Source organism: Saccopteryx leptura, chromosome 3 (assembly GCF_036850995.1).
Source record: "Saccopteryx leptura isolate mSacLep1 chromosome 3, mSacLep1_pri_phased_curated, whole genome shotgun sequence".
NCBI lineage: Eukaryota > Metazoa > Chordata > Mammalia > Chiroptera > Emballonuridae > Saccopteryx > Saccopteryx leptura.
The window spans coordinates 205,319,647-205,341,403 of record NC_089505.1 but is presented as its reverse complement, the minus strand read 5'-3'; positions in this window follow the sequence as shown (position 1 = coordinate 205,341,403).

Genomic DNA, 21,757 nt, shown 5'->3' with positions numbered 1-21,757 from the left:
CCTAAAAATCCTTCGAGATATACAAGAAAACACAGAAAGGCAATTTAGGGAGCTCAGAAAACAACTCAATGAACACAAAGAATATATGTCCAAGGAAATTGAAACTATAAAAACAAATCAAACAGAGATGAAAAACTCAATTCACGAGCTGAAAAACGAAGTAACAAGCTTAGCTAATAGAACAGGTCAGATAGAAGAGAGGATTAGTGAAATAGAAGACAAGCAACTTGAGGCACAACAGAGAGAAGAAGAAAGAGACTCAAAAATTAAAAAAAATGAGATAGCCCTACAAGAATTATCTGACTCCATCAAAAAGAATAACATAAGAATAATAGGTATATCAGAGGGAGAAGAGAGAGAAAATGGAATGGAGAACATAGTCAAACAAATAATAGATGAGAACTTCCCAAGCCTGTGGAAAGAACTAAAGCCTCAAATTCAAGAAGCAAACAGAACTCCGAGTTTTCTTAACCCCAACAAACCTACTCCAAGGCATATCATAATGAAATTGACACAAACCAACAGCAAAGAAAAAATTCTCAAGGCAGCCAGGGAAAAGAAGAGTACAACATATAAAGGAAGGCCTATTAGATTATCATCAGATTTCTCAGCAGAAACTCTACAAGCTAGAAGAGAGTGGACCCCAATATTTAAAGTCCTGAAAGAGAGGAACTTTCAGCCAAGAATACTATACCCATCAAAGCTATCCTTCAAGTATGAAGGAGATATAAAAACATTCACAAATACAGAAAAGATGAGAGAATATATCAGCAGAAAGCCCCCACTCCAGGAAATACTAAAGGGGGTTTTCCAACCAGATTCAAAGAACAAAAGAAAACAACACCACAAGTAACAGCTCCACCAAGAACACAATAAAACCAAACTTAAACTGTGACAACAAAGGAAAAAAAGGGGGGAGAGGATGGAGACTAACAGTAGCAAAGGACGATGCAGTGCAGAAATACTCATAAAATAGGGTACTACAATGAATATGGTAGGTACCCTTTTCATTACTTAATGGTAACCACCCTTGAAAAAACCACCACAAAAACACTTGACTTACAAAAGGTAGCAACAGAGGAAAGAAGTATGGAACAAAAACAAACAAAAAGAAATGATAGAAAAACAAAAGAGAAGAATCAAACAAGATACAAAACTAACAGAAAGCAATTTATAAAATGGCAGTAGGGAACCCACAAGTGTCAATAACTACACTAAATGTAAATGGATTAAACTTACCAATAAAAAGACACAGAGTAGCAGAATGGATTAAAAAAGAAAATCCAACTATATTCTGCCTACAAGAAACACATCTAAGCAACAAGGATAAAAGCAAATTCAAAGTGAAAGACTGGAAAACAATACTCCAAGCAAACAACACCCCAAAAAAAGCAGGCGTAGTAATACTCATATCTAATAGTGCTTACTACAAGACAGAAAAAGTACTCAGAGACAAAATGGTCATTTCATAATGATTAAGGGGAAGTTGAATCAAGAAGACATAACAATCCTTAATATATATGCACCAAACCAAGGAGCACCAAAATATATAAGACAGCTACTTATTGACCTTAAAACAAAAACTAACAAAAATACAATCATACTTGGAGACCTCAATACACCGCTGACGGCTCTAGATCGGTCATCCAAACAGAGAATCAATAAAGATATAGTGGCCTTAAACGAAATACTACAACACCTGGATATGATAGACATCTACAGGACACTTCATCCCAAAGCGACAGAGTATACATTTTTCTCTAGTGTACATGGAACATTCTCAAGAATTGACCATATGTTGGGCCACAAAGATAATATCAGCAAATTTAGAAAAATTGAAATTGTACCAAGCATATTTTCTGATCATAAAGCCTTGAAAGTAGAATTCAACTGCAAAAAAGAGGGGGAAAAACCCACAAAAATGTGGAAACTAAACAACATACTTCTAAAAAATGAATGGGTCAAAGAAGAAATAAGCGCAGAGATCAAAAGATATATACAGACAAATGAAAATAAAAATACGACATATCAGAATCTCTGGGATGCAGCAAAAGCAGTAATAAGAGGAAAGTTCATATCACTTCAGGCCTATATGAACAAACAAGAGAGAGCCGAAGTAAACCACTTAACTTCACACCTTAAGGAACTAGAAAAAGAAGAACAAAGACAACCCAAAACCAGCCGAAGAAAGGAGATAATAAAAATCAGAGCAGAAATAAATGAAATAGAGAACAGAAAAACTATAGAAAAAATCAATAAAACAAGGAGCTGGTTCTTTGAAAAGATCAACAAAATTGACAAACCCTTGGCAAGACTCACCAAGGAAAAAAGGCACAGGACTCAAATAAATAAAATCCAAAATGAAAGAGGAGAGATCACCACAGACATCATAGATATACAAAGAATTATTGAAGAATACTATGAAAAATTATATGCCACCAAATACAACAATCTAGAAGAAATGGATAAATTCCTAGAACAATACAACCTTCCTAGACTGAGTCATGAAGAGGCGGAAAGCCTAAACAGACCAATCAGCAGGGAGGAAATAGAAAAAACTATTAAAAACCTCCCCAAAAATAAAAGTCCAGGCCCAGACGGTTATACTAGTGAATTCTATCAAACATTCAAAGAAGACTTGGTTCCTATTCTACTCAAAGTCTTCCAAAAAATTGAAGAAGAAGCAATACTTCCAAACACATTTTATGAGGCCAACATAACCCTCATACCAAAACCTGGCAAGGATGGCACAAAGAAAGAAAACTACAGACCAATATCTCTAATGAATACAGATGCTAAAATACTAAACAAAATACTGGCAAATCGAACACAACAACATATTAAAAAAATAATACATCATGATCAAGTGGGATTCATCCCAGAATCTCAAGGATGGTTCAACATACGCAAAACGGTTAACGTAATACACCATATAAACAAAACAAAGAACAAAAACCACATGATCTTATCAATAGATGCAGAAAAGGCTTTTGATAAAATACAACACAATTTTATGTTTAAGACTCTCACCAAAATGGGTATAGAAGGAAAATATCTCAACATGATAAAGGCCATATATGATAAACCATCAGCCAACATCATATTAAACGGCATAAAACTGAGGACTTTCTACCTTAAATCAGGAACAAGACAGGGTTGTCCACTCTCTCCACTCTTATTTAACGTGGTGCTAGAAGTTCTGGCCAGAGCAATCAGACAAGACAAAGAAATAAAAGGCATCCATATCGGAAAAGAAGAAGTAAAGGTATCACTTTTTGCTGATGATATGATCCTATACATTGAAAACCCGAAGGACTCCACAAAAAGATTATTAGAAACAATAAACCAATACAGTAAGGTCGCAGGATACAAAATTAACATACAAAAGTCCATAGCCTTTCTATATGCCAACAATTAAATATTAGAAAACGAACTCAAAAAAATAATCCCCTTCACGATTACAACAAAAAAAATAAAATACCTAGGAATAAACATAACAAAGAATGTAAAGGAACTTTATAATGAAAATTACAAAGCATTGTTAAGGGAAATTGAAAAAGATACAATGAGATGGAAAAATATTCCTTGTTCTTGGATAGGAAGAATAAATATAATCAAAATGGCCATATTACCCAAAGCAATATACAAATTTAATGCAATTCCCATCAAAATTCCTATGAGATTTTTTAAAGAAATGGAACAAAAAATCATCAGATTTATATGGAACTATAAAAGACCCCAAATAGCCAAAACAATCCTAAGGAAAAAGAATGAAGCTGGGAGCATTACAATACCTGACTTTAAACTATATTATAGGGCCACGATAATCAAAACAGCATGGTATTGGCAGAAAAATAGACACTCAGACCAATGGAACAGAATAGAAAGCCCAGAAATAAAACCACATATATATGGTCAAATAATCTTTGATAAAGTGGCTAACAACACACAATGGAGAAAAGAAAGCCTCTTCAACAAATGGTGTTGGGAAAAATGGAAAGCCACATGCAAAAGAATGAAACTCGACTACAGCCTGTCCCCGTGTACTAAAATTAATTCAAAAAGGATCAAAGACCTAAATATAAGACCTGAAACAATAAAGTACATAGAAGAAGACATAGATACTAAAATCATGGACCTGGGTTTTAAAGAACATTTTATGAACTTGACTCCAATGGCAAGAGAAGTGAAGGCAAAGATAAATGAATGGGACTACATCAGAATAAAAAGTTTTTGCTCAGCAAGAGATACTGATATCAAAATAAACAGACAGCCAACTAAATGGGAAATGATATTTTCAAACAACAGCTCAGATAAGGGCCTAATATCCAAAATTTACAAAGAACTCATAAAACTCAACAACAAACAAACAAACAATCCATTAAAAATTGGGAAGAGGACATGAACAGACATTTCTCCCAGGAAGAGATACAAAAGGCCAACAAATATATAAAAAGATGCTCAGATTCATTAGTTATTAGAGAAATGCAAATCAAAACTACAATGAGATACCACCTCACCCCAGTTAGATTAGCCATTATCAACAAGACGGGTAATAGCAAATGTTGGAGAGGCTGTGGAGAAAAAGGAACCCTCATTCACTGTTGGTGGGACTGTAAAGTAGTACAACCATTATGGAAGAAAGTATGGTGGTTCCTCAAAAAACTGCAAATAGAACTACCTTATGACCCAGAAATCCCTCTACTGGGTATATGCCCCAAAACCTCAGAAACATTGATACGTGAAGACACATGTAGCCCCATGTTCATTGCAGCACTGTTCACAGTGGCCAAGACATGGAAACAACCAAAAAGCCCTTCAATAGAAGACTGGATAAAGAAGATGTGGCACATATACACTATGGAATACTACTCAGCCATAAGAAATGATGACATCAGATCATTTACAGCAAAATGGTGGGAACTTGATAACATTATACGGAGTGAAATAAGTAATCAGAAAAAAACAAGAACTATATGATTCCATATATTGGTGGAACATAAGAATGAGTCTAAGGGACATGGACAAGAGCGTGTTGGTTACCAGGGGTGGGGGGAGGGAGGACATGGGAGGGAGGGAGGGAGAGAGTTAGGGGGAGGGGGAGGGGCACAGAGAACTAGATAGAGGGTGGCGAAGGACAATCTGACTTTGGGTGAGGGGTATGCAACATAATTTAATGACAAAATAACCTAGACATGTTTTCTTTGAATTTATGTACCCTGATTTATTAATGTCATCCCATTACCATTAATAAAAATTTATTTAAAAAAAAAAAAGATACATCCTATCCTGCAGACACTGAAGAGCAAGTCTACACAATTATTCTCCACACACCCCCAAATAGAAATCCAGACATGGCTCTCTGCCCATGTCTCACTAGGTGAGAGTCCAGCCTGTGTTAGGTCAATCTATACAGAGTGTTTTCCCAGCAATAGTTCATCTGATGCATGTGAGTTGCACTAACGGCCTGACTAAAAACACTATGGCCTCAGAGGAAAAGATTTCTCTCTCCTCTCTCTTTCTCTTTCTTTCCTCCCCTTCTTATAAATGAAAATATAAAAAATATATATTCTTAATGGCCATTGACAACCATCCTGCAGGCACACCCAAATGGAAATGCTTCAATGATGGCAGAGCAGACAAGTGCAGCAGCCAGGTCTTGAAAGGCTTCATGGAGAAACTGCATTTGGTACCCTTCCCTGGAGCCACCAACCTTACACACTGAGAATGATGTGAGCACCATTGCACAGCCCAGGAAGCAGGCAGAGGCAGGTCTGTATGGCTGATAGTAAAAGATCTACAAGAGATTAAGGCAGATGGGGGCAGTACTTTTCATAGTTTGATCTTTTTTGTGTGTAAATTTTTAAAGGATGCAAACATCTATGTTTTCTGAAAAATGAAACATTTTCTTGTCAGGATATATAAGTAACTTTATGCAGTGCTTACCTTTGAGCACACAACAGGGAACAGACATGTAAAAGAAGACAGACTTCTTCTCCTTATTTGATACTTATCCATATAGCTTCATTGTTAACACTATTTCTACATTACCTTTACATGTTTGCATATGGTAAATTCAAAAGAGACTGGTAAAATAAATGATCAGATGGAATTTAATTTACAATCTTGTATCTATTAAATGAAAAAGAATATTTTCTGTAATGGAAAAAGTAAAACCTCTGGCAATTTTGACTGAGCATGCCAGTTCCTGGCAGGATCTCTGCCTGTGGGAGAGTGAATCTGATTTGAGAGCTAGTTATCAAAAGGCACACCCTTAATCCCTTTGAGGGTCCTGGATTAGTTTCTTAAGGGCTATCATCACCAAGTACTGCAAAATGGAGGGCTTAAAAAACATAAACTTATATATTTTTTTCTTTTTAGTTATTTATTTTTTATTCTATTTTAGTGAGATAAGGGGAAGCAGAGAGACAGACTCCCGCATGCACCCTGACTGGGATCCACCCAGCAAATCCCACTAGAGGGTGATGATCTGCTCTGCTTATCAGGGATGTTGCTCCATTGCAACCAGAGCCATTTTTAGCACCTGAGGCTGAGGCCATAGAGCAGGGGTCCCCAAACTACGGCCTGCAGGCCACATGCGGCCCCCTGAGGCCATTTATCGGCCCCCGCCACACTTATAGAAGGGGCACCTCTTCCATTGGTGGTCAGTGAGAGGAACATAGTTCCCATTAAAATACTGGTCAGTTTGTTGATTTCAATTTACTTGTTCTTTATTTTAAATATTGTATTTGTTCTCATTTTGTTTTTTGACTTTAAAATAAGATATGTGCAGTGTGCATAGGGATTTGTTCATAGGTTTTTTTTAGTCCAGCCCTCCAACGGTCTGAGGGACAGTGAACTGGCCCCCTGTGTAAAAAGTTTGGGGACCCTTGCCATAGAGCCATCCTTAGAGCCTAAAGTAAACTCACTCAAGCCAATAAAGCCATGGCTGAGCTAGAGGAATAGAGAAAAAGAAAGAGAGAGAAGTGTGTGGGGGAAGAGTAGGGTTGGAGAAGCATATGGTCACCTCTCCTGTGTGTCCTGACTAGAAATCCAACCTGGGACACCCACACGCCAGCTGATGCTCTACCACTGAGCCAACCGGTCAGGGCCAAATTTATTTTCTTATAGTCCTGAAAGTTGGAAACCAAGTGTAGAGTTTCCAGCTGACTAATCTCTGTAGTATCCCCTCCCAACCATGATGTATGACAATGAGCACAGATTACTGCCAACCACAAAAGCTTATCTTAAGGCTTTGGTGTCCATAGTTTTTATTGGGGCTTGATTACATACTGCCTGCATAGCTTTCCTGTATTCTCTAGTCTCTCCTAGAGGTCTAATTAATACCTTCAGTCTTCACTTTCTCTGTAAGTCAAGACCAGTACTGTGTGTCCAATGTCCCCAGGCCAACAAAGACACTCTTATCAGCAGGACATTCCAGGATCCTGGCAATCACTTTCCAGTAGCTGAGGGCAAATATTTGACCTCTATTTGGATACAATCAATTCTTTACTACACACTTGTAATTGAATTTCTTTCTTGAAAATTTACTGCTCTTACTATTTGTTCAGTAAAGTTTGCAAATGTCCAAATACCCAGTAAAAGAGAGCTGTTGGAATAAACTATTGTACCTTCATACAATGGGTGCCTTGAGTTATAAAATGGAATTGGGATATCTCCATATACTATGACATGATGGTCAGGAGATGTTCAATAAAAAAGCAACGTGGAAACATGTGGGTATGCTATACTACCATGTACCTAATAAGAGAGTATGAATATTTAAATATATTTGCTCATATCAAAACAAAGAAAAAAAAAGGATATACTAAAACCTTTTATTTAAAGGTTATCTTAAGGGCATAATGGAATAAGAAGAACACCCTGAACACTCAGATTGTAGTCTTTAAATAACTTACTTTACTAAAAGGAAACAGAGGTCCTTAGAGAAATGGCTGATTCCAGATCTGGGGAAAGAAATATACAAATACAACTGGAACAACTTGTCATACCAGAAAGCAAGGTGGCAAGCTGAGCCCACCAGAGCATGCCAAAAGTTTCATGAACCAACCTGAATAGTTTTCAATGGCCAATGATATAATGACTCAACAGTGATACAGATGACAATAGATGGAAACATTCTGTATGCTAAAATCTGTGTCTCTAATAATATAAGGTCTACCAGAAAGTTCTGTCCATTTTTGGAATAAAACAAAATACAAATTTTTCTTACTGTCAATAAACATTATTAAATAATATAATTAATTGCCATTATTATTAATGATTTCTTGCCAGCGTGAGGGCAATTTGTATATCCCATTTTTGAAAAATGTTGTATCTTTTAATGCAAAAAATTGAACCAGTTCTTGTTTCATATCTTCTTCATTTTTTAATTTTTTGCCCTTCAAAAAATTTTGTAAGGACAAAAACAAGTGATATTCAGAGGGTGCTAAGTCTGGGGAATATGGTGGATGCAACAGACATGCTTCTGTAGCATTTCTTCCTTGTTGAAATTTGTAAAAATTACAGTGATGTAAATGAACTTTATCAGTAGCTATGGGTACACTATCGCTTCACACATAAGACTAACGTGAATCAACTTTGTTTTAGTTCATTTGCTATGTCAGTATGTATACATTAAGTGAAAAAATAGAGAGGCACACATGCGCCAAATAAACATGTGCTTATGTGTCAAAACTTGTTGTGATAGAAACGGACAGAACTTTCTGGTAGACCTTATACTTTAAAATACAGCTAGAGAATGTGTAGAAACTAACTTATTCTTGGGAAAACTGATAAACAAAGGGGAAGATTCAAGCACCTTCTCCACCTTTCTTAGTCAAACTATCCTGGGGGTAACTAATAGTGAATGATGGGACATTTCTCTTTATTGAAGTATTTCTGCTGAGGAAGAAGCATAGAATTTAACTTAAAATAACAATTTTCAATCCCTAATAATCAATGGATATGGGCAATGATTATCCATAACTGTTAACATTCAAAAAAGAGAAAAACAGATGTCTTTTGTCCCCTTACAAAAGAGCATACCATTGTCTATGGCATACTCTTGCCAAAAACTAGAAGCTGGATATGATCAAGTCTCTACATGAAACTATCAGTTTTGAACAATATGGAGAAACAAGGAATGTTTTATTTTATTTTTTTATTGATTTTAACTTATTGTGTTTACATAGATTAAAGTGTCCCACAGAATACATCCCTCCACCCCTGTGCTCCCCTCAACATCTCCCTTGCCCTCCTCTCCTTAATGCCCTCCCCCCTTTCCTCCAAGGATTTGCTTTCTTGCTCTCTATAATGCTGTGTTATGTATATATAATTTCACCAATCTCTTTCCCTTCTTTAATCCCATCCTCTCATCCCCTTTTTCTCAGCCATATAGATCAATGGAACAGAAGCAGAAAACCTAGAAATAAACCTACATCTTTATGGACAATTGATGTTTGACAAAGGAGATAAGAGCATACAATGGAATAAAGACAGTCTCTTTAACAAATGGTGTTGGGAAAATTGGACAGCTACCTGCAAAAAAATGAAACTAGACCACCAACTTACACCATTCACAAAAATAAACTCAAAATGGATAAAAGTCCTAAGTGTAAGTCACAAAACCATAACATTTTGGAAGAAAACATAGGCAGTAAACTCTGAAATTTCCCATAGCAATATTTTTGCCAATTTATCTCCATAGGCAACTGAAATAAAGGACAAAATAAACAAATGGAACTACATCAAACTAAAAAGCTTTTCCACAGCAAAAGACATCATGAACAAAATTAAAAATCAACCCACACAATGGAAGAACATATTTGCCAATACCTCTGATAAGGGGTTAATAATCAAAATTATAAAAAACTTTTAAAACTCAACACCAGAAAGGTAAACAATCCAGTTAAAAAATGTGCAAAAGAACTGAATAGACATTTCTCTAAAGACAACATACAGATGACCAAAAGGTATATGAAAAAATTTTCAATGTCATTATTCATCAGAGAAATGGAACTTAAAGCCACAATGAGATACTACCTCATACCTATCAGAATGTTGCTTATTAACAAATCAATACACAATAAATGCTGGCAAGGATGTGATGAAAAGGGAACCCTCCTGCACTGCTGGTGGGAATGCAAACTGTGTAGCCACTGTGGAGAACAATATATGGTTTCCTCAAAAAATTAAAAATGGAATTGCCTTTTGACCCAGCCATCCCACTTTTAGGAATGTATCTTAAGAATACCAAATCACTGATTCAAAATAAGATATGCATTCCCATGTTTATTGCAGCATTATTTACAATAGCCAAGATCTGGAAATAGACCTAGTGTTCGTCAGTGGATGAGTGGATTAAAAAGTAGTGGAACATATACACAATGGAATACTACACAGCTGTGAAAAAGAAGGAAATCTTACTTTTTGCTATGGCATGGATGGACATGGAGATTATTATGCTAAGTGAAATAAGTCAGGCAGAGAAAAACAAATATCATATTATCTCCTTATATGTGGCATCTAATGAACACAGTGAACTGAGGAACAGAATAGAAGTGGAGGTGGGGTCACAGGGAGCAGAGGGACAGATGTCAGAGGGAAGGAGAATGAGGGGATGGGTGAACGAATTAGTGAAGTTATAAATACATAACACATAGATACAGATAACAGAACAGCAAATCCCATAAGGAAAAGAGAGGGATTTATGGGGAGGGGGGCAAAGGAGGTGTGATGGACACAGGAATGGGGGGTGAGGATGTTATATTGAGTGGGGCACTTGAATTCATGTTAACACAATAAATTAAAATTAATAAAAAATTTTTAAAAAACAATGTCACCCCAATAAATTTAATTAAAAAATAAACAAAGTCTCTTGCATTACAGTTGCTTGGGTTATGTTAGACATTCTAAGATTATGAATTCTTTTAGAAGAAGGTACCACTTATAAAGGCATGCAACCACACTCAGAGAGGGAAAGATGAAGGTCACTGGGGTCAAAGCATATATTTCATCTTTCATGGTATTGAATGAGATGAGAGAAAAATAGAACCATACAGGAGCAGGACATGAAGCAAAAGGAAAGTTCTCTGACCTTGAGAACTCCCTCCAGGCACTTTGTTTAATCTCTCCTAACTTGCCTCATAGGTCCTGCTGTTTATATTGTGCCCAAGATGTTCCTGGCAATGAGAGGTCTTAAGAGAGTAAACTTTCAGTGTTAGTAGATGTGTTTTTATGATTGTCAGTAAATGGGGAATAAGGGAGTTTCTTCAAAATTCTGAGTCATATAGGATCTGCCTCTCCTGACCTTGAGACATGCTATGGCTTTGTCAGACAGATGAAGTTCTCCCAGCACTTTCCCAGTCTTCATTCGTATTTGCACCTTCCAAAACTTTTACCCTAAGCCCTAAAAGCACATAATCTAGAAAAAAGGAAGCAAGAAAGGCAAGGAAAAAAAGATGGAAAAGGGGAGGGACTGAAGGAGACAGAAGGAATAATCAATGATATTTGGAGGTCCTGCATTGGCAACTACTTTTAAGTAAATAAGTTTGTCTCTTCTCTTCTGAAGATAGAACAGTAGGTGATAAGAAGCAAGGCCTTTTTGATTAAGGACTTTAATTTTTGGAAAGGACCATCAAAAAAAATTTTGTTCATTTGCAATTGCTAGAGTAGTGGAGACATCTGTACAGGATTTTTGCATGATCTAATGTCACTACACTCAGTGTTTGACCCCATGGTTCTAGGAAAACCTCTAGAATGGCAGAAGTAGAAAAGAGAGTTTCTGCTACAACCACAAAGCATTATCATTTTTTTCTTTTTTTTTTATAAATAAATTTTTATTTTAATGGGGTGACATCATAAACCAGGGTACATATATTCAAAGAAAACATTTCCAGGTTATCTTGTCATTTAGTTCTGTTGCATACCCATTACCCAAAGAGAGATCGTCCTCCGTCACCCTCTATCCAGATTTTTTGTACCCCTCCCCTTACCCTCCCCCTCTTCCTCCTTTCCTCCCCCACCCCCTTGTAATCACCACACTCCTGTCCATGTCTCTTAGTCTCGCTTTTATGTCCCACCAATGTATAGAATCCTGCAGTTCTTGTTTTTTTCTGATTCACTTATTTCACTCTGCATAATGTTATCAAGATTCCACCATTCTGCTGTAAGTGATCCGATGTCATCATTTCTTCTAGCTGAATAGTGTACCATGGTGTATATGTGCCCCATCTTCTTTATCCAGTCTTCTATTTTTTTACAGTGATTAAAAGCATTTAAGCAAACTCTTGGCCAATACAGCAAGAATCCATAAAAGAGTAGTGTCCTTAACATGTTCACCAAGTCCAAGTTGGCCCCATCACCATGCCAAATCCCTGAAAAATGCAACCCAAACACAGTTCAGTCTGTTAGGAGCTGTCACAGGGAGCAGGAGTCCAGGAAAAGTCCACATCCAGGAAAAGTCCGCATGGCACTGGAATTGTTATCACCATTCCATACTTTGCAGCTCATGTACAAGTCCCAGTGACTGCTGCTTCTAACTGGTAGTGATTCAGGTAGACTGGAAAAGCCATTTGCAGCATGCGTGGATATGGAGCTTCTGTTCTCCTCTGCCTGGAGAGATGAGACCAGGTTGCTTTTCCTGGAGCTCTGAGACTGTGGCATGGTAAAGAGAAACTTGGGATACACTTAGTTGGGTGGCAAAGGTAGCTTCATAATAGAAGTTGGCAAAAGGGGGAAAGAGAGCTCTAAATTAGGAGTAGGTCCCAGCCTGAAATATGAGTGGGGCATTGAGGTAGGAGGAATAAAGGAAACACTATATATTAAGCAAAGCAGCAGAAAATAGGACTATCAACACCCACAACAGAAATCTTTGAGGGAAGAATAAAAAACCTGACTATTCAGGCAAAACATAGTTAAGTGGCCCTTGTGCAAATGAGATCAGTTTACCTGCTTCTTGGAAGAAATACCCTAGGCTCATCCACAGTGTCGTAGATGGGGCAGAGAGTCCTGGGCACCTTCAGCCTTCAGTGGCAAACCCCAGCTTTCTGGGCAAGGTTAGGTCATAGGTGGCTGGAGCAGGGCTGGAAGAGACTGAACCCTCCCTTAGAGGAGTGAGGGGGAAGCCTACCTTCCAGTGTCCCCGTTTCCTCACAGCAGAGGCATGTAAGCCTGGCAGGCTTTAGCTCAATGACCTTCCTTTCCACTATTGAAGCAGGACCCAGATGGCATCCTAGGAGACCCCTTTGGGGCGTTGGAGCCTTTAAGGGTGTATCCTAAAAGCTGGTAATTCCCCTGATCTCTATTGGGCTTTTTCTGCCTCTAGGTATCTTAAAAGCCATGCTCAGAAGATCTGGCTGAGGGGTTTGAGGATCCCCATCCGCCTATATAAATCTTTTACATATATCTGGAGCTATTTGGAAAAAGACAAAACAGTGTTATTAGCTGGATCTAATAAAGAAGGTAGTAGTTTGCAGGCAAAAAAACTTTGGTGTCTCCTGTTCATCAGCATTCAAAAGAAATGTAAATTTTTTTTAAGTAAAAAGCATGATATGGTAGACCCGTAGGAGTTCCAGGATATGACTACCCCCTTTAAAATTTTTTTTTAAAATTGACCTTAAAATGTTTGCTGAGTACACTTTAATAATACCTTAACTTTGAAGATTATAAGCATGACAAAATACAGTAAATCTTTTGCTCCATATGCAGGAGCATTTTCAGTTTAGCCATTTTAGGAACTCCAATAATAGAACAATGCATACAGACCATGAGCTATAACATGCTTAGCAGCCTCTCCTGTTCTGACAGAGGTTACTATAGATTCGGAATATGTATCCACTGTAATGTGGACATACGACTGTTTGCCAAATAAAGGTATATGAGTAACATCCATCTGCCAAAGTTGTCCTGTTAGGGGTCTTTGAGGGTTAATTCCAAATAAAGGGGCAGTATAGGATCACTTGGACAGTATTTCCCAATCTGCCATGCTGCTTCCTAAGAAAGTTGAAACTGTTTACACCGGACTGCAGCGTTCTGGTGATGAATAGTATGAGACTGACTTGCTCGGTCTGTCATGGTTGCTCCATATAATTTTCTTTTGGGTAGCTTGATCAACAAGGGCATTCCTAGGCCCTGGCTGGTTGGCTCAGTGGTAGAGCATCAGCCCGACATGCAGGATTCTTGGGTTCGATTCCTAGCCAGAGCACACAGGAGAAGCGCCCATCTACTTCTCCACTCCTCCCCCTCTCCGTCCTCTTTGTCTCTCTCCTCCCTTCCCGCAGCCAAGGCTCCACTGGAGCAAAGCCACACCAGGCACTAAGGATGGCCCCATGGCCTCCACCTCAGTCGCCAGAACGGCTCCGGTTGCAACAGAGCAACACCCCAGATGGGCAGAGCATTCCCCCCTGGTAGGCATGCCAGGTGGATCCCGGTCGGGCGCATGCGGGAGTCTGTCTGACTGCCTCCCCATTTCCATCTTCAGAAAAATACAAAAAATAAATAAATAAGAGAAAAAATACAACAAATAAAAAGAAAAGAAAAGAGACAAAAGGGGGGGCATTTCCTTGTGTTAAAGCTCCAGGGAGCATGGAGTGAGCTTGAGTATGTCCTATGAAACATGAAGCTCTATGTTGACATATAAGTCTTTGAAGAAGGAGGAACTGCTGAAATAGTTCATCAGCATTTGTCCCTAAGACAGCAGTCTTTATAGTGGAAACACCATAAGTAAATATTTGCTGTCTGTCTATAGATTAAAGGGGGAATATGGCAAATGCTGAAAAGCCATGCTCTTTGTGCCCCTCCCCTCCGCAAACCCCCTCTCTCCCCTCCTCCCACCCTGTACCCCCAACACTGTTGTCCATGTCTCTGAGTCTCATCTTTATGTCCCACCTATGTATGAAATCCTATAGTCCTTAGTTTTTTCTCATTTACTTCTTTCACTCAGTATAATGTTATCAAGGCCCATCCATGTTGTTGTAAAAGATCCTATGTAATCATTTCTTATGGCTGAGTAGTATTCCATAGTATATATACACTCATCCTCTGATGGACACTTGGGCTGTTTCCAGATCTTTGCTATTGTGAACAATGTTGCCATAAACATGGGGGTGCATTCCTACTTTTCAAACAGTGCTGTGGTATTCTTGGGGTATATTCCTAACAGTGGTATAGCTGGGTCAAAAGGCAGTTCGATTTTTAATTTCTTGAGGAATCTCCATACTGTTTTCCACAGTGGCTGCACCAGTCTGCATTCCCACCAGCAGTGCAGGAGGGTTCCCTTTTCTCCACATCCTTGCCAGCACTTATTCTGTGTTGTTTTATTGATGAGCACCATTCTGACTGGTGTGAGGTGATATCTCATTGTGGTTTTAATTTGCATTTCTATAATCATTAATGATGTTGAACATTTTTTCATATGCCTTTTGGCCATCTGTGTGTCCTCTTTGGAGAAGTGTCTATTCATTTCTTTTGCTCATTTTTGGATTGGATTTTTTGTCTTCCTGGTACTAAATTTTACAAGTTCTTTATAAATTTTGGTTATTAACCCCTTATCAGATGCAATGTCAAATATATTCTCCCATTGTGTAGTTTGGCTTTTTATTCTGTTCTTATTGTCTTTAGCTGTGCAGAAGCTTTTTAGTTTGATAAAGTCCCATTTGTTTATCCTGTCTTTTATTTCACTTGCCTGTGGAGACAAATCAGCAAATATAATGCTGCGAGAGATGTCAGAGAGCTTACTGCCTATGTTTTCATCTAAGATGCTTATGTTTTCATGGCTTACATTTAAGTCTTTTATCCACTTTGAGTTTATTTTTGTGAGTGATGTAAGTTGGTGGTCCAGTTTCATTATTTTGCAGGTAGCTGTCCAATTTTCCCAACACCATTTGTTAAAGAGGGTATCTTTACTCCATTGTATTTCCTTACCTCCTTTGTCAAGTATCAGTTGTCCATAGAGCTGTGGGTTTATTTCTGGGTTCTCTGTTCTCTTCCATTGATCTATGTGCCTGTTCTTATGCCAGTACCATGCTGTTTTGAGTACAATGGCCTTATAATATAACTTGATATCCGGAAGTGTGATCCCTCCCACTTTATTCTTCCTTTTCAAGATTGCTGAGGCTATTCGTGTTCTCTTTTGGTTCCATATAAATTTTTGGAATATGTGTTCTATATCTTTGAAGTAAGTCATTGGTATTTTAATCGGTATTGCATTGAATTTATAAATTGCTTTGGGTAATATAGACATTTTAATGATGTTTATTCTTCCTAACCATGAGGACGGTATATGCCTCCACTTTTTCGTATCTTCCCTGATTTCTTTTATCAATGTTTTATAATTTTCTGAGTACAAGTCTTTAATCTTCTTGGTTAGATTTATTCCTAGGTACCTTATTTTTTTTGGTTGCAATGGTAAAGGAAATTGATTCCTTGATTTCTCTTTCTGACAGTTCATTATTAGTGTATAAAAATGCCTCTGATTTCTGAGTATTGATTTTATATCCTTCCACATTGCCAAATTCATTTATCCAGTCTAGTAGTTCTTTCTATATACAATATCATATCATCTGCAAATAATGATAGTTTTACTTCTTCTTTTCGAATTTGGATGCCTTTTATTTCTTTTTCTTGTCTGACTGCTGTGGCTAGGACTTCCAGAACTATGTTGAATAAGAGTGGTAAAAGTGGGCACCCCTGCCTTGTTCCTGATCTTAAGGGGATTGCTTTTAATTTTTGCTCATTGAGTATGATGTTGGCTGTGGGTTTGTCATAGATAGCCTTTATTATGTTGAGGTATGTTCCCTGTATTCCCACTTTGCTGAGAGTTTTGATCATGAACGGGTGCTGGATTTTTTCAAATGCTTTTTCTGCATCTATTGAAATTATCATGTTGTTTTTCTCCTTTCTTTTGTTTATGTGATGAATCACATTGATTGATTTGTGAATATTGTACCAGCCTTGCCTCCCAAGAATAAATCCCACTTGATCATGGTGTATAATTTTTTTCATATATTGCTGGATCCGGTTTGCTAATATTTTGTTGAGGATTTTTGCATCTAAGTTCATCAGGGATATTGGCCTATAATTTTCTTTCTTTGTGTTGTCTTTGCCTGGTTTGGAATCAGAATTATGCTTGCCTCATAAAAGAAGTTTGGAAGTCTTCCTTCCTCTTGAATTTTTTGAAATAGCTTGAGAAGGATAGGAGTTAGTTCTTCTTTGAGTATTTGGTAGAATTCACTTGTGAAGCCATCTGGCCCAGGACTTTTATTTTTGGGGAGTTTTTTGATAGCTGTTTCAATCTCATTTGCTGTAATTGGTCTGTTTAGGTTTTCTGATTCTTCCAGATTGATTTTTGGAAGATTGTATGATTCAAGGAATTTGTCCATTTCATCTAGGTTGTCTAGTTTTTTGGCTTACAATTCTTCATAGTATTTTCTTACAATATTTTGTATTTCTGTTGTGTCAGTTGTTATTTCTCCACTCTCGTTTCTAATTTTATTTATTGGAGTTCTCTCTCTTTTTTTCTTGGTGAGTCTCGTTACAGGTTCATCCATCTTGTTTACCTTTTCAGAGAACCACCTCCTGGTTTCATTGATCCTCTGTATTGTTTCTTTAGCCTCTATGTCATTTATTTCTACTCTGATCTTTATTATTTCCTTCCTTCTACTAGCTCTGGGCTTTACTTGCTGTTATTTTTCTAATTCTTTTAGATGCAGGGTTAAGTTGTTTATTTGAGCTTTTTCTAGCTTCTTGAGGTATGCCTGTAATGCTATAAACTTCCCTCTCAGGACTGCTTTTGCTGTGTCCCATAAATTTTGAGTTGATGTATGCTCATTATCGTTTGTTTCTAGGAATTTTTTAATTTCTTCTTTGATCTCAATATTATCCCATTCATTATTTAATAACATGCTATTTAGTTTCCAAGTGTTTAAATATTTTTTTCAATTTTTCTATTGCGGTTGATTTCTAGTTTAATGCCATTGTGATCAGAGAAAGTGCTCGATATGATTTCAATCTTCTTATATTTGTTGAGACTGCTTTTGTGCCCTAACATGTGGTCTATTCTAGAGAATGTACCATGAGCGTTTGAAAAGAATGTATATTCTGATGTTTTAGGGTGAAAGGTTCTGAAGATACCTATTAAATCGAGTTGATCTAATATGTCCTTTAATTCTGCTGTTTCTTTGTTAATTTTCTTTTTTTGAGGATCTATCTAATGATGTTAATGGGGTATTGAAATCTCTTACTATTATAGTATTGCTGTTGATCTCGCCCTTTAAGTCCATCAAAGTCTTCTTTATATATTTAGGTGCTCCTATATTAGGTGCATAGATATTTATAATGGTTATATCTTCCTGTTGGATTGCTCCCTTTATCATTATGTAGTGACTTTCTTTATCTCTAACTATGGTCTTTGTTTTAAAGTCCATTTTGTCTGATATAAGTATTGCTACCTCAGCTTTTTTTTCATTTCCATTTGCATGAAATATTTTTTCCATTCTTTTATCTTCAGTCTGTGTGCATCGTTTGATTTAAGGTGTGTCTCTTGTAGACAGCATATGTATGGGTCCTGTTTTCTTATCCACGCAGCTACCCTATGTCTCTTGATAGGATCAATTAATCCATTAACATTTAAGGTTATTACTGATATGTAATTGTTTATTGTCATTTTTTTTCTTTAAAAGTGTATTCCTCTTTTGCTATATTCTTTTTTTCCTTTGATCTGTTTACAACAGGTCCCTTAGCATTTCTTGCAGCCTTGGTTTTGTTGCAGTAAAATTCCTTGAGGTTTTTTTCTTTTTGTCTGTAAAGCTTTTTATTTCTCCTTCAATTTTAAATGATAACCTTGCTGGATAAAGTACTCTTGGTTGTAGGTTCTTGTTCTGCATTACTTTGAATATTTCTTGCCATTTTCTTCTGGCCTCACATGTTTCTGTTAAGAAGTCTGATGTCAGTCTTATGGGGGCTCCTTTATAGGTGATAGTTTTTTTTTCTCTCACAGCTTTTAATATTTTCTCTTTATCATTTAGCTTTGGTATTTTAATTATGATGTGTCTTGGTGTTGGTTTCTTTGGGTTTCTCCTTAATGGAGTTCTCTGTGCTTCCTGAACCTGTGAAATGTTTTCCTGCCTTAATTGGGGGAAGTTTTCCACTATGATATGTTTGAACAAAGTCTCTATCCCTTGTTCTTTCTCTTCTTCTTCAGGAACCCCTATCATGCGGATGTTATTTCTCTTCATGTTGTCACAGAGTTCTCTTAGAGTTTCCTCAGACTTTTTGAGTCTCTTTTCTTTTTTCTGCTCTGCTTCTGTGCCTTTATTTATCATGTCCTCTAACTCGCTGATTCGATTCTCTGCTTCATCCATCCTGCTTTTAATTCCTTCCATTGTATTCTTTATTTCAGATATTGTCTTTGTCATTTCTGACTAATTCATTTTTATTATTTCAATGTCCTTTTTTATAGTTGTTATCTCTTTTTTTAGGTTTTCACAATGGCCATCTATGGTTGTTCTAATATCTTTGAGCATCCTAACAATTGTTATTTTAAACTCTGCATCTGGTAATTTGGTTATATCTGATTCACTTAGGTCCTTTTCTGGGGATTTCTCTTGGTTTATTTGTGTTGTATTTCTCTGCCTCCGCATTTTCTCTTCATGGGAGTGGCTGTGATCACGCGCTCGGGTGCACAAGCGTTTGTGGCCTTGGCCTTTGCCCCACTCCCGTGTGTGATGGTATGCTCAGTCCTGAGGGCACTGGCGAGCACCTTTGCTCAGCTGCGGGTCTCTGCCTGTTTCCAGGCTTTCACCCTGCCCTTGCAGGAGGAGCCCCCTTGAGGAACGGCTGCTAGCCTTGGCTCTACCACTGGGCAGGACTGCGTGCCCAAGCTCAACTCAATAATGGAACTCCACCTCTTCTTGGCTTTTGGCTCCACCCTCACGGGAGGAGCCAGCTACCGAGTCATACCGCAAGCCTGGGTTGCACAGGTGGGACAAGGCTGTGCTTTTCTGCCCTTGCTCAGGGGCTGGTCTCCACCCTTTCTGGGGTTCCTGCCCTTCTTCCACAGGCTGGATTACAGGCTGCTGGCAGCTGAGCTTGACCGCTTTTTCACACCTTTCTCCCCAGCTGGGCAAGATTGAGCTCACACCTGAGCCCAGTGGTGGCCAGCTGGCTTCCGCCCCTTCCGGTAGAACTGCACTTTTGTCTCCTGCTGCCGCCCGCCCTCCAGCGAGCCCTCAGCCATGTGGGTGGGGCGTTGCAAATCGGACCCTAAAACTCACTACTGTAGACCCAAAAGCTCCCTCCTTCTATGTGACTCTGCTCTGAGTGCCACAGGGGAGCTTGTTTGGCTGGTGTCCTGCTTCACTTTGCTGGTACTGCTGTTTGTGGGGGAAATATTCACTTCAGCTTTGGGGAATGACTCTTCCCAGGGGTTAGGGTGGCTATCTCCCAAAATGTTTCTTCCTATGCCTCCTAGATTACACTCTCTTCCTGTTACTCTGGTCCTCTCCTCTCTCCCCTTCCCCAGGAGCCCTGGGTGAGTGGTTGTGAGAGAGATGTTCTGCGCGGTCCCTTTAAGAATGATCCTGGGTCTGAGAAATCAGTCTCTTTCTCAAAAACAGTATCCTGACTTGTTTCCAGCTAAATACTGCCCTTACACCTCTTCTGGCCTCTGGGGCTGCAGGCTGGGGCTTTGTTCCTGGGGCTCAGGACCCTTCTCCCTCTGCTAAACTCACTTCCCGCCATGTGAGTCTTTCCCTAATGCTGTTCATTCCAGGGAGCTGGGCAGCCCTCTCCGTGTTTCCGCTTTTCCTACCAGGCTCAGTGTGGCTTCTTCAGTGTTCCTTGGTTGAAGAGTCCTCTTAGTTTAGTTCAAAGTTGGGTTTTCCAGATGATAGTTCTTAAAATTAGTTTGTATTCCACTTTGGTTCTGGGAGGTAGATGTTGGTACGTCCGCCTACTCCAGTGCCATCTTCATCATTTTTTTCTATAAGGATTTACTACCCCGTGCATATAAATGGTTACAGAGGCAAAGAATTCCAACACCCCAGAGCTCCCGGGGGCCCTTGAATGCCTGTGTCCACAGGGTCCTCTTCTGGAGACTGCAGGCCTGCTGAATAAGCACTCAAGAACTCAAGTGAATGCGACCTCTACCCAAATAATGACTGCCAAGCAGGGGTTTGCAACCCAAGAAGCAAGTTCTGAGTGTGAGTGGCTGCCATGATGCCAATGAGGCCCTGCCTGAGACCTGCAGAAAACCAGGGCAGGACCAGGAGTCATCTCGAGACTGGTCTGAAAGGTACATGATGGACTTGCCCTTTCTAGAGAGAAAGTGTGTTGTTATGACACTTTCCAAATGTGAAAAATAGGTGTTTTCCTGGAGCGTCTGATCACAGCTTAGCAACAAGACAGAAAGACAAAATGGATGCTGAGTAGATGTAAATGCAGAAATATGACCCTCAGGTCCAGCTGCCTGTGGCCATGAAAACCAATTATATGAATATGACATAGATACTGATGAGAAAGAAAGAGGTTTGTTTATTCAAGTGCCAGCCATCTGAGAAGATTGTGGGTACTCCTGTCTCCAAAACTCCATCTTCCTCTTCTGGTGCAGGCGGGGGTTTTTATAAGGAGGGAAAATGAAAGGAAAGAACAAAAATAGAACAAAGGAATTGAAGGGATGGGATTGAGAGTGCTTTGCTGAGGGGAGCTACATGCAAGCTAGCCCATTTCAGATAATGGATTGAAGGTCACATGTCTTCTG